At 49.8% G+C, this 10,920-nt stretch overlaps 1 long non-coding RNA gene across 1 annotated transcript; it reads left to right on the forward strand.

Moving 5' to 3' along the window:
* The first annotated feature begins 4,024 nt into the window (after positions 1–4,024).
* Positions 4,025–10,914, forward strand: LOC125684287 (uncharacterized). Its single transcript, XR_007373261.1, has 3 exons — positions 4,025–4,582; positions 4,688–4,937; positions 5,225–10,914. It is a non-coding gene; the product is annotated as an uncharacterized LOC125684287 (long non-coding RNA).
* Positions 10,915–10,920: the final 6 nt, after the last annotated feature.

Raw genomic sequence — 10,920 nt, forward strand, 5'->3', positions numbered from 1 at the left:
CTGCTGTCTGCTATGAGTCCCATCTGTGCGTGCAGCACAAACCCAAGATGTTTCATGTAGACGTGGGCTCTCGTGGGTACAAAGCTTCTCCATTGATCGTTTTTTGCTGTGTGCTGAGACAGAAGTTTTGTAAATCTGTCCCGGTGCTCAGCTTGGATATTAGGAAAAATCCCCTCTCAGGAGAAGTGGTGATGCGTTGGCACAGCTGCACGGGGAGGTGGTGCAGTCACTGACCCTGGAGAGGTTCAGAACTGCAGAGATGTGGCACTGAGGGATGTGGTTGGTGGGCACGGTGGGACGGGCTGGGGGTGGGTTTGAGGATTTCAGAGCTCTTTTCCAACCTTAAGGATTCGATGATTTGATGGAAAGCACGTGGCTGCCTGCCCCAGGGACACGAGGGTGACAGCTGCACCGAGAGCTCACTTGAAGGCGCCTGGATCCAGTGGTGAATTTAGCAGTTTTGAAGCAGGATTTCTAATGCCTCAGACAAAACTGGGTTTAATTTTGCCCTCCCTTTTGAGGTTCTGCCCCAGAGGCAGACCAGGGATACTTCCTGGTAGAGATTTATGGAGCATGCAGGAGTTTCCAAGCCAAAATTCTTGGCCTGAAATGTCTACATTATTGCTGTAGGGCTGGGTCTCTGAGTTCACTTACCCACAGAAGAAAAAAAACCATGTCCTCATCTCTGTTTTGCTTAATGTGTCCCACATTCCCCAAAAGCCAGCGACCTGCAGAAGTCGCATTCTTGTGGGAGCTTAATGATTTGCCAAAAGCAAGGAATACGAAAGTTGGGACTGAATGCTGCTCCGGTGCCACTCGATTGCAACCAAGCCCACATCTCCATTAAGAGACCCTGGCATGGGTTGTTGTTCCCAAATAATTGGTCTCGAGACAGCAGAAAAAAGGCAGTTTGGCCAACAGTGCCAAGCAGGATGCGCCCTTGTTTGGTGGATGTGCAGAGGGACTGTTGGCTCAGCACTTTTAGTGCACAGCGGCTGCACACACACACAGATGAGGAGGAGGAAGCCACACGGTTGGTTTTGGGGCATTCCTGCGAGGTGTTGCTCTTTTGATGTCAGTGGGGCTTCTCCGGGCTGGGTCCATTCGCAGCACTCACAGCCCTGGAATGTGGCTGGGGGTTGGTGTGACCAGTCGGGCCAGTCAACAGATCTTCCTCCAAAATGAATTTTTACTGAAATCTGCAAAGACCTGTTGCAAGTGGGTTGACTCACATGGCTTCTCAGCTCTTAGTCATGAGCTTCTTCTCTGGACAGTTAATTAGTTTGTTCTCATGGAGCGCTTTGAAGATGCAAGGCAGGCTGGGAAAGTGAAGTGTTATTAGCTCATTATCTGCAATCTTTGTGTGTGTGTGTGTGTGTGACAAAGCAATAAAGTCCAGGTTCAGCCTAAGATGCTTAACAGCACTAAAAAACGAACCGTCCACACACCCAGTTCTGTCCTTATTTCAGTGCAGCTCTTTGCTAACGACACCTCATGGTGCTCATGAATCTCCTTAACCCCAGACAGGCAGGACAGAGTGGCTTAGCATCAGTACACAGAGTGATGCTACTCCTGGCAGAAGACCCAAAAGCTTGGAATCTGGACCACAGATTTCAATCTACTTCCTACCGGGTTCCATTTGGATGTAGAAGGGGTAAAAGAGCCCAGTGTTGTTTTCTATTCTTTTTTTTTATACCCTAATGTGGGTGCGTTAGGGGTCAAGTTCAGCACCTGAGATCTTGGCCTCTCACAGAGCAGCGTGAAGTTAAACAACCCAGAAGGCAATGTGTGAGATGAATGCACAGAGCAGCTCGTATGCACTGGGTTACGTTCAAAGATAAGTGGTAATACTGAAAGTATTGTTTCTGTGTCTGCAAAGGGCGCGCTGGCCAGACAGCTGCCTTGCCCTGTGGAGCGCAATGGACACAACACTGTTTGCAGACCTGGTCACTAATTGTGTATCTGGCAATTTGGAGATCTTGCCAGAGGCATTTCAAACTCTGGCGTGTGCAGTGATGGTTGCAAAGATCTGTGCTTTCCTGTTTGGGTGCCTGAACTCTTTTGGCCCAGCATTCCCATTGCAGTGGCCCCATGTGCAGATTCAGTGGCTTGCTGGATTCAAGACTATCACTGAACGAAAATACCCTTTGCAAAAGTCTACGAATTCATGGTATCCCTGTTGTTTTGGGCATAAGGTTCCTCATTCAGGTTGGATATTAGGAAAAAATTTTTCTCAGAAAGGCTGGTGAAGTATTGGAATGGGCTTCCCAGGGCAATGGTAGCAACATCATCCCCAGAGGGGTTCCAGAGCTGTGGAGGGGTGGCACTGAGGGTTGGTGGGCATGGTGGGACGGGTTGGGTTTGGACGTGTTTACCTCGGTGGCCTTTTCCAGTAGCAATGATTCGATGGTCCTATGATTTCCATTGACTCTGTGGGTTACCAGCACTGGCTATGTGACTTCCAGTTCTCATTTCCTGTGTGGGTCAGAGCAGCACCAGGAGAATCCAGGCTGGAGAGTCTGCAGCTTTGATAGCCACCAGCCTCTTTGCATTGCTTTACTTCCGACCAGAGACAGCGAAAGCAGCCACAAATTGCTAAGGAAATCCAGTTAGAAGCCTTTCCATCCAGGGATGAGCAAAACAAACAAAGCCCTGAGCATGAGTCAAAGAGCCCAGCTATTTGCAGTGAAGTCCTCTTAATCCTAACAATAACGATGCATTACCCTCTGGCATTTGGGTGTTGCTGAGCATGTCAGGTTTTCTTTGTGGGCTTTTTTGTAGAAAAAGGGGAAAGTGAATGCCCTACATAGCTCAGTGACTCCAGGAGATGGGATTTTATGAGAAGGAGGAATGGTGCAAGTGGGGGTGGCAAGACAAGGGCTGGGAGCATGCCCATGGTGTGCGACTGCAGAGCTTTGCCACCTGGATGCTGATCTGCTGCTTGTTTCACTCTCATGTCAGAAAGACCCAGGAGATGTGCAGCATCCCATCCTGGCAGCGTAGTGCTAGCTCAGCATGCTAGGAATGAGGGCTGGCCCTTTGCAATACAGTACTCATATGTTTTTGTCCATATGTGCTCACGAAAGATAAAGGATGACGTTTGGGCCACCTAGCTACGTCTGAGCATCACTTATCTTCACCTGGGCCCCTTTAATTGACAGTGGAAATAGAAAATTATTAATTAGCCCCTCCTTCCGTCTCTGTCCTACAATGGATAAACCATGTGGTTTCTCCACTGGCTCTGTGGGGATCCCACAGTGCCTCCGTGTCTAATTTTAAGCTGCCCAGGTGAGGGTGGATTGATCCGAAGAGATTTCTTCTAACAAGGAATGAGCAATAAAGGCCAGGGCGGCAGGGAAATTTTTCAGATGTGGTTGTTTACCTCAGCCAATGGAGACTTTGTGTTTGGCTGCTTAAAAAAATAATGCAAGCAAGCTGTCCTTCAAGCCCTGCAAAGCTGTGGGCAAACAATAGCTGCCATTGCTAGAGGGGAGGAGATGGTGGGTCTGCACTGCTGGCAGCAGGGCATGGGGCAGCCTTGCAGACCCACAAGCATTGGGAAGCTTGTACTGAATAAATTATGCTGGCGGATCCCTCAAGAAGACTTTAAGAAAATGGGGTGTTTTGAACATGAAAGCACCTATGTGCTCTGAAATCACTCATCCTTTTTGAAATATCAGTGTCTAGCTAAAATATCTCAGACTTGTGCCTTGGAATAACGATAACCCCTGGATTCCCTGGTCCAGGCAGAGGATGCTCTTGGTCCTGGGCACTTAGGAAAGGAGCAGCCCCGGGGCATTACGGTTGACCATGAGCCTGCAGTGTGCTCTGGTGGCCAAGAAGGCCAGTGGTACCCTGGGGTGCATCACAAAGAGTGTGGCCAGCAGGGAGGTGGGGGACCTGGAGCATCTCCCTTATGGGGAAAGGCTGAGAGCCCCGGGGCTGTTCAGCCTGTGAAACAGAAGGCTGAGATGGGAAATTCCACAAGGAAAAAATACTGTGAAAAACTCAATTGGTTCTCATGATCCCATCAGCTGCTGTGCAGGCTAATTCAGTGCACGGCTTTACCCCTTTTCTACCTGCAGCTCCACGGGCTGCAGCGCTGTCTCCGACTTTCCTGGGGTGCTGTAAGCTCTGCTCCTCCTGCCCTGGGCGAGGTGGGGCTCTGAATTGCTGTGTGCCGTTGGTTTTCTCACGGTTCCTGAGCCCTGCAGGGACACTGCTGCTTCACCCAGGTTCCTGGGGCAGGAAAGAGGTGGGTGTGGGTTTTGCTCTGTGCACCAGTCACTATTTGGATAGCATAAACACTTGCCTGTGTTCTCGCCTTCCTTCTTTAACCCTTTGCTTCTCGCAGGAAATAATTTTGATGCTGTTTCTGGATTGTGCTTGGGAAAAGAGGAAAAAAAAAAAAGAAAATAAGCAAGATGGGGACAGCCAGGATGTCATTGCACAGACAGAAATAACAGAGATGTGCTGCAGCCTGGGAAAGCCAAAGTCTCTCTGTGATCCCACCCATGGTCCCTCTGTGACGCTGAATCACCACCCTCACCTCCATGGGCTGCTCCTCCTTCCCTGCAAGGAAGTGAGAATCAGTTTCCAAGCGGGTGAAACGCTGCAGAAAAGCTCAGGGTGGGGCTCAAAGGCACTCAAAGGGAGAATCTCACATTTTCCTTTTTTTTTTTTTTAGCTCTTTCAGCTCTGCTGATGTGAGACTGATTTTCCTGTTCTGCCATGAAGGATCGGGGCAAGAGTTACCCATCTTGTGAGATAAAGAGACTTCCAGGGAAAGAATAGAGAAAGCAGGAGGGAAAGCAACAAGATGTGCAAAGCAAATCCCTGCTGTGCTTGGTTGTGCAGCCTGGGACATCCCTCAGACTGAAACTTGGCCTCAGGACCCAAAAGCAGCCACTGTTATTGCCTGAGCTCAGATCTGTTAGGTGAGAACTTGCAGTGCTCTTGTGAGGCTCCTTGAGAAGGGAAAGGAGGGAGGAACTCTGCTTCTATGGGAAAGTATTTGGGTTTTGGAGTGCCAGGGCTTCCAAAAGCGCTACCATTTCTGGAAATCTCTACTGGCTCTTTTTCCATTGCATTGCTCTGGGAGGCCAGGCACACCTGTGCAGGGTATTGCTCTGGCTTTGCTCCCCATTCGGAACTAGATGATCTTTGAGGTCTCTTCCAGCCCAAATCATTCTATTCTATAATGATTCTATGATTACATTTGCAGAATTGCTCCACAGGTACAGGAGGCACCAGGCTCGGGCAGGACTCCTGCTTTGCTCCAGGTATGGCAGCACTGAGCTGCTCAAGCAGAGCTCAGCTGTGCCCACCTCACAGCTCTGCGACAGCTGGGATCCCAGCCAGGACCTGCAGCACTGGCAGAAGCATTCAGGACCAGTTGTGGTGTTTGCCCACTCAGTGTGAGATTTCCAAGGCTCAGGAGGCTGCACCAGAAACTGGAAGAGCATCACTGAGGCCTGGATGGATGGAGGACACTCAGTGCAAAAAGCCATCACATGGCTTGGGTTGGAAAGCACCTTCATGCCCATATCATTCCACCCCTGCTGTGGACTGGCTGCTCCCACCAGTTCAGGCTGCCCAGAGTCCCATCCGTGGCCTTCAGCACCTTTGGGGATGGGGCACCCACAGCTCTGAGCAAAACACCAAAAAGGGGCTGAGTACCATCCTGCATAGAGAACAACTTCTGTCGCAGTGAGATTGCATCTGCAAGGAGACGCAGCTGTGGGAAGGATACAAATGAGGGTTATGTGATAGAGGAGCACAAAGCAGGGAAGGAAAATAGGGGATGAGTCACTGCTCCTCACATGGCACTCATGCTCTCCCTGACCCCCAGCTCCCACAGTGGGGATGCCCTGGAGCAGGGGTGTGTGAGTGCTGTAGGGCCATGGTCTGCAGGTGCCGTGCATACACTGAAGCTGTTCTGCATGCACCGGGCCTGCATGGAGCAGGGTTTCTGGGTACAGGATACCATGTGTCCTGGAGGAGCGTGCCACGTGGGACTGGGATGCCACAGCGGTGCCTCTGCTTGGGGAAACCAAGATAGGGGAGCTCTGTTGTGCTCCAGCATGGGGTGGTGGCACCACCGGGTCATTTGTGCTGTTGTGAGGTGTGGATGAGGCTCGGTGTGCTCTGCAGTGTGATCTCTGGGCTGTTTAATGAGCCCAAATTGGGCTTTTGGAGATGACCTGGGGCAGTGGAGCATTTTGGGGGAAGCCTGGGATCTGTGGGGAACACATCCCACAGGCCTGAGAATGCTCTGAACACAACATTGTGTATCCACAAGATTCCCTGCTGCAACGCTATGGAAAGCCCAGCAATGACAGCAGAACAGCAAGATCCTAGAGCTGCAGCAAGGGAGGATTTGCTCAAATGCAACAGCTGCAGGCACAGAAATAAAGGAAAACAGCTGCTTACCTTCAGAAGGCCTCAGATATGCAGGGATCTCCAGTGAAATACCCTCATCTCTACTGCCAACCCTTAAATGAGTTCTGGGAAGGGATGCATCCTGGCTCCACTCCGTACAGTCAATCAGCTGCACTGCACGCACCTGAGCTCCCCTGGGTTGGCCCTGCCTTCCCACCAGTGCTCCATCTCTGCTTCAATCCATGACTTAGCATTGCCACTACACCTGCCTGAAAATGAGCTGCTTTTGTGTGCTTGTATGAAGGATACTGGTCCCAAATGGAAGCATTTTCAAGATTCTTGGTATTCACTTTATACGCTTCAAATGGATGGAGAGAGACCCAAACACTGGGTAATGCATCATGTAGAAGACTATTTGCTCTTGTAGCCTGTAACCTATATGACTGGACTCAGCTGTGCCTGCAGGTGCTGTTTGTACCTGAAAAAGCTGTGGAACGGACACCATCACTACATGTGGTACTGACAATTAATCCTCTCAAGGAGTTCTGGATACGTTGCTTCAGAAGGGCTTTTATAAGGCAATTACTGAGGCACTCCATCCAAAACCAACTGGAAACGTGCCTGCTGCACTATGGCCTAGAAGCAGCTTGAGTAAGGAATGATGGTGGTTGCCAATGCAATTTTGGTTTCTAAGTGTTGGTGTGTGAGATCCATCCGAGACTGATTAAGAAGTTTGGGTTTCGGGGCTTTGCCTTTGAGCTGCATCCCCTGCTGTCCTCCCACCCCTCAGAGGTCTCGGCACAGGGTGCTTCCAGAGAGCAGCTCTGAGCACGGCAGGATGTCCTCCCCTTTTCCTGAGCATGGATTTGCAGGATGTGCCAAGCCTGTCTGATAGCTACGAATCCTCTTGTAAGATACTGGTCAGGGCTGAGCATCATTCCTAAGCCGTGCCACGAGTAAACAAACTAAACACACTTTGTAGCTGAGATCACGTTCCCTTTGGCAGGTTTCCTCTTTGAAGAGCCATCTTACGGAGATCAAGAGAGTGCTGCTTCCTGGCTGGCTCAGCATGGAGAGCACTGTGTCTTCTGTGCATCCCTTAATCCCCAAACCAGGTTACAGCTGCTGCAGGATGCAAAGCAGAGACCAAACTCTTCAGTGCTGCTGACAGCAGTTCCTTGGAGCAGGCTGGGAAATCCCCAGAGCAGCCTTGAATTTGCTCCTGATTAGCATGAAGAATCCACACATCTCCGTGTGCCTGGGGACTAAAGGTGATGTTTGTGTGTGAAACTCCAGTGAACTGGAGACCAATAAGGAATGGGTGCTAAATGACACAGAGACACCAGCATAGAAAAGTGCTTGTGATGCATTTGGGGTGAAATAATCTTAGCATATGCAAATGATGGCCTTGGAGTGACCACAACTGCTTGGAGGGAACTCCAGGGTCCCATCCCAGTGACACCCAAGTGGTGAAATCAACAGATAGACCTCCATAGTCTATCTATGTATCTATCACAGTCTATCTATATATATCTATCCATAGTGGTAACTGATGGTGACTCCCCAAGAAAGCTCACGGCCAGAGAACCAAAATAAATCCATGTGCAACAATTGGCTTGAAGAAATTCCAGCAACTTTTATTGATTCCAGCTTTTCCAATGAAGCAAATACATACAGTACAGCCAAAACAAAACTCTGATATGTTATTCTCACATACCTATATCTTACAGAATACACTGTATAGCTATGGACTGGCAGGCTCGGGTGGTCTCAAACTGCTGTGTGGTCAGAGAGGAATAAAACTGCCTTCTGCCTTTCATGCAGTCCATGAGGCTTCTGAAATGCTGGGGTGGGTTGGATTGTACATACACGAAACAAATAAAGCATTTAAGAGAAAACAGGCCAAAAAGCTCTGCTAAGCCCAGGACAAACAAGCGTGGTATTTATTTACATGGTTGTGTGTCCTGCGCACAAATCAAGCCCCAATTGCTCTTATTCTGCTGCTGGCAGAGATCAGGGTGCTGCTCGCTGTGGTCCTTCCCTCTTCAGTAGTTCTCCATCACTCCAACCCATGCCCTGCAGACCTGCCCCAGCTGTATCCCTGCAGATCCACCCTGCCTTGCCTTTTACACAGGGAAAAAACAGGAAAACAGCTCAGCAAGGAGCATATCTCAGCTAAAGATCTGCCTCTATGAAGCAATGTCTCCCTTGAAGGAAGAAGATTGGTGGAAAAAAGTGAAAGCAGCATCCCGGTGCTGAGCTCTGCCCTTGGGAGAAGCGTGGTTTGGAAAAGAAGGTCCCCAGACTGCTGGGTATGAGCAACAGCAGAGGTTTTCCTTACACTGCCAGACATCAGCGTCACTTCACCTACGTGGGTAGAGTCTGTAGTCCAGATTTAACACAGAGAGACTGAGAGGGAAATAGAGATGAGTATCAGAGAGTTTCCTCGGGGGGAAAAAGAGCTGCAAAGAGCCCAAGGGTGTCAGAGGGGCCGCAGCTCAGCCCTGCTCTCCTGGGTCAGCTGTATTCTGAGGTATGAGAGCAGCAACCTGCAGCACTGTAGGGAAACTGAGGCTGGAGGGAGCTCCCAGCTCAGGGCAGGGAGAGCATCCAGGGCTGTGTGCAGCCAAGAGCTGAAGATCAGCTTCACTGCAGGACAGTTGGAGCAGATGACCTTCAAAGGTCCCTCCCAGCTCCAGCAATTCCATGATTCTATATGAGATCTCCAAGGATGGAGACAGTTTTAATTTGTGTTGTTTGGTCAGCTTTGCTGTACGTCACTGACACTGATGTGAATGATGCATCCAATCCTCTGAGCTCAGTACTTTGTAACGAAACCTCCAGGACTTGTAAATTTAATTGTGGGATGATTACTGCAGCTCTTTGTGCCTAACACAGTGCTGCTGTAAATTGCGTTACCGGTGAAAGCAGCAGCACTGCTTTAGAATAAAGCTCAAATAGCAGTCAATTAGAATGAATTTCCTCAATATTCCATCATTACATTTTGCAGTTAGCTTTCCCAATTAATTTTACAGGGAAAAACATTAGCTCCCAGGACTTCTGCCTAACGTGTAATTACAGGAACAAATCTGAATGCAAAATTGCACGCAGCGTAATCCTAAAGCCAAACTGCAACAACCCTTCCTGCGGACACTGCAGCCTTTCTGGACGTCCATAGACTTGGGTCCTGCCAAAAACATTCTGAACCATGAAATGAGGGCATGCACCAGCTATGCAACAGCTGGCAGCCGTGGTGAGGGCATGCCCACAGGCCTGGGCTCCTCCGCTGCTGTTTAAATGCTCCTGAAACTGTCCTACCGGATTCGCCTGGTTCCAGCTCTCCACTTCAAAGGTGCTTTTTGCTCTTTCATTTGGCTGGGAGCTCCGCACAGAAAGCTCTCGACTGAACGTGGGTGAATGCAAGCAAATAGCTGTTGCTCATTAAAGTGCACAAGGCTGAGCCACCCTTTGTAGGCCAAAAGAGAAGCGGCTGGGGCTCCTCTCACTCTGCGCCCTGCGCTCTGAGTGGGGATGATGCTGCCCAGAGCAGAGCTGAAGTCAGCCCTGCCAGGTCAATGGGATGTGCCAACTGTCACCAAGCGAGGAGCTGAACCCTCCTGAACCCTGCAAACACGAGACTGCTTCTCCCTGCCCAGACTCAGCTCTGTAACCCATCCTTCCCAATCGCCTCCTGCACCCTCCACATCTGCACATCTCTGTGCCCCTGCAGTGCATCCTCTGCTGATCCTCCCCCTGTGCCTCCGAGCTCGCATTTCTCACATGCTTTTCCATTTTTGCTATTTCTTTACATTGCTTGGTACAAACAAAGCCTGATGACGAAGGCCACATCCCTCACTCTTGGCACTCAGTGATGCTGGGCAAAGCCAGCTCCTCCTCCTGGCTCCAGCTTCCCAAAAGTTGTATTTCTCCACACATGGTCCCATGGTTGCACTGTTCCAGTGCCAGGTGATTGATTTGGCACCTGGTGAGACCGTGCTCTGTGTTAGCACTGTCCATACAGCTTCAGAGAGCAGTTGCTGAGTGCCAGGGGAGAATCAGCAGCCAACAATTTGCTTCTGGAGATAAAGAGTTTAGGTGACAGGAGAGGAAATACTAATAACTATGAGAGCTCATAGGAGAAGAAAAATCAGAAGCAGGAAAGAAGCCCATGTTCGTAAATGTTAGGAAGAAGCAGCCTTTTTAAAGAAGAGTTTTGTGTGTATCTGTTGATAACAGCCATATGCAACGTGGGGACGACATCAAACCGGCAATTTTTGCACTTCTGGGTGAAAATGGGTTGTGACAAGAATTTGGTGCGGCAGCATTTGTTGCATGGATCGGGTGGGATTTGCCTTACGTGCGAGGGGCTGAAACTGCACAGCTGACACTGAGTTTTGGTGGGGACTCAGCCCTGCTCGCCAGGTGTGAGCGTTGGCCGCATGCACACCACAGCAACGTGGGCACAGTTACACAGAAACACTCTTTGCAAAAAAATACAAATATTGACATCAAGAAACTATAACCTCCATGAAAGTCCCT

This window comes from Lagopus muta, chromosome 24, assembly GCF_023343835.1.
Source record: "Lagopus muta isolate bLagMut1 chromosome 24, bLagMut1 primary, whole genome shotgun sequence".
Classification (NCBI taxonomy): domain Eukaryota; kingdom Metazoa; phylum Chordata; class Aves; order Galliformes; family Phasianidae; genus Lagopus; species Lagopus muta.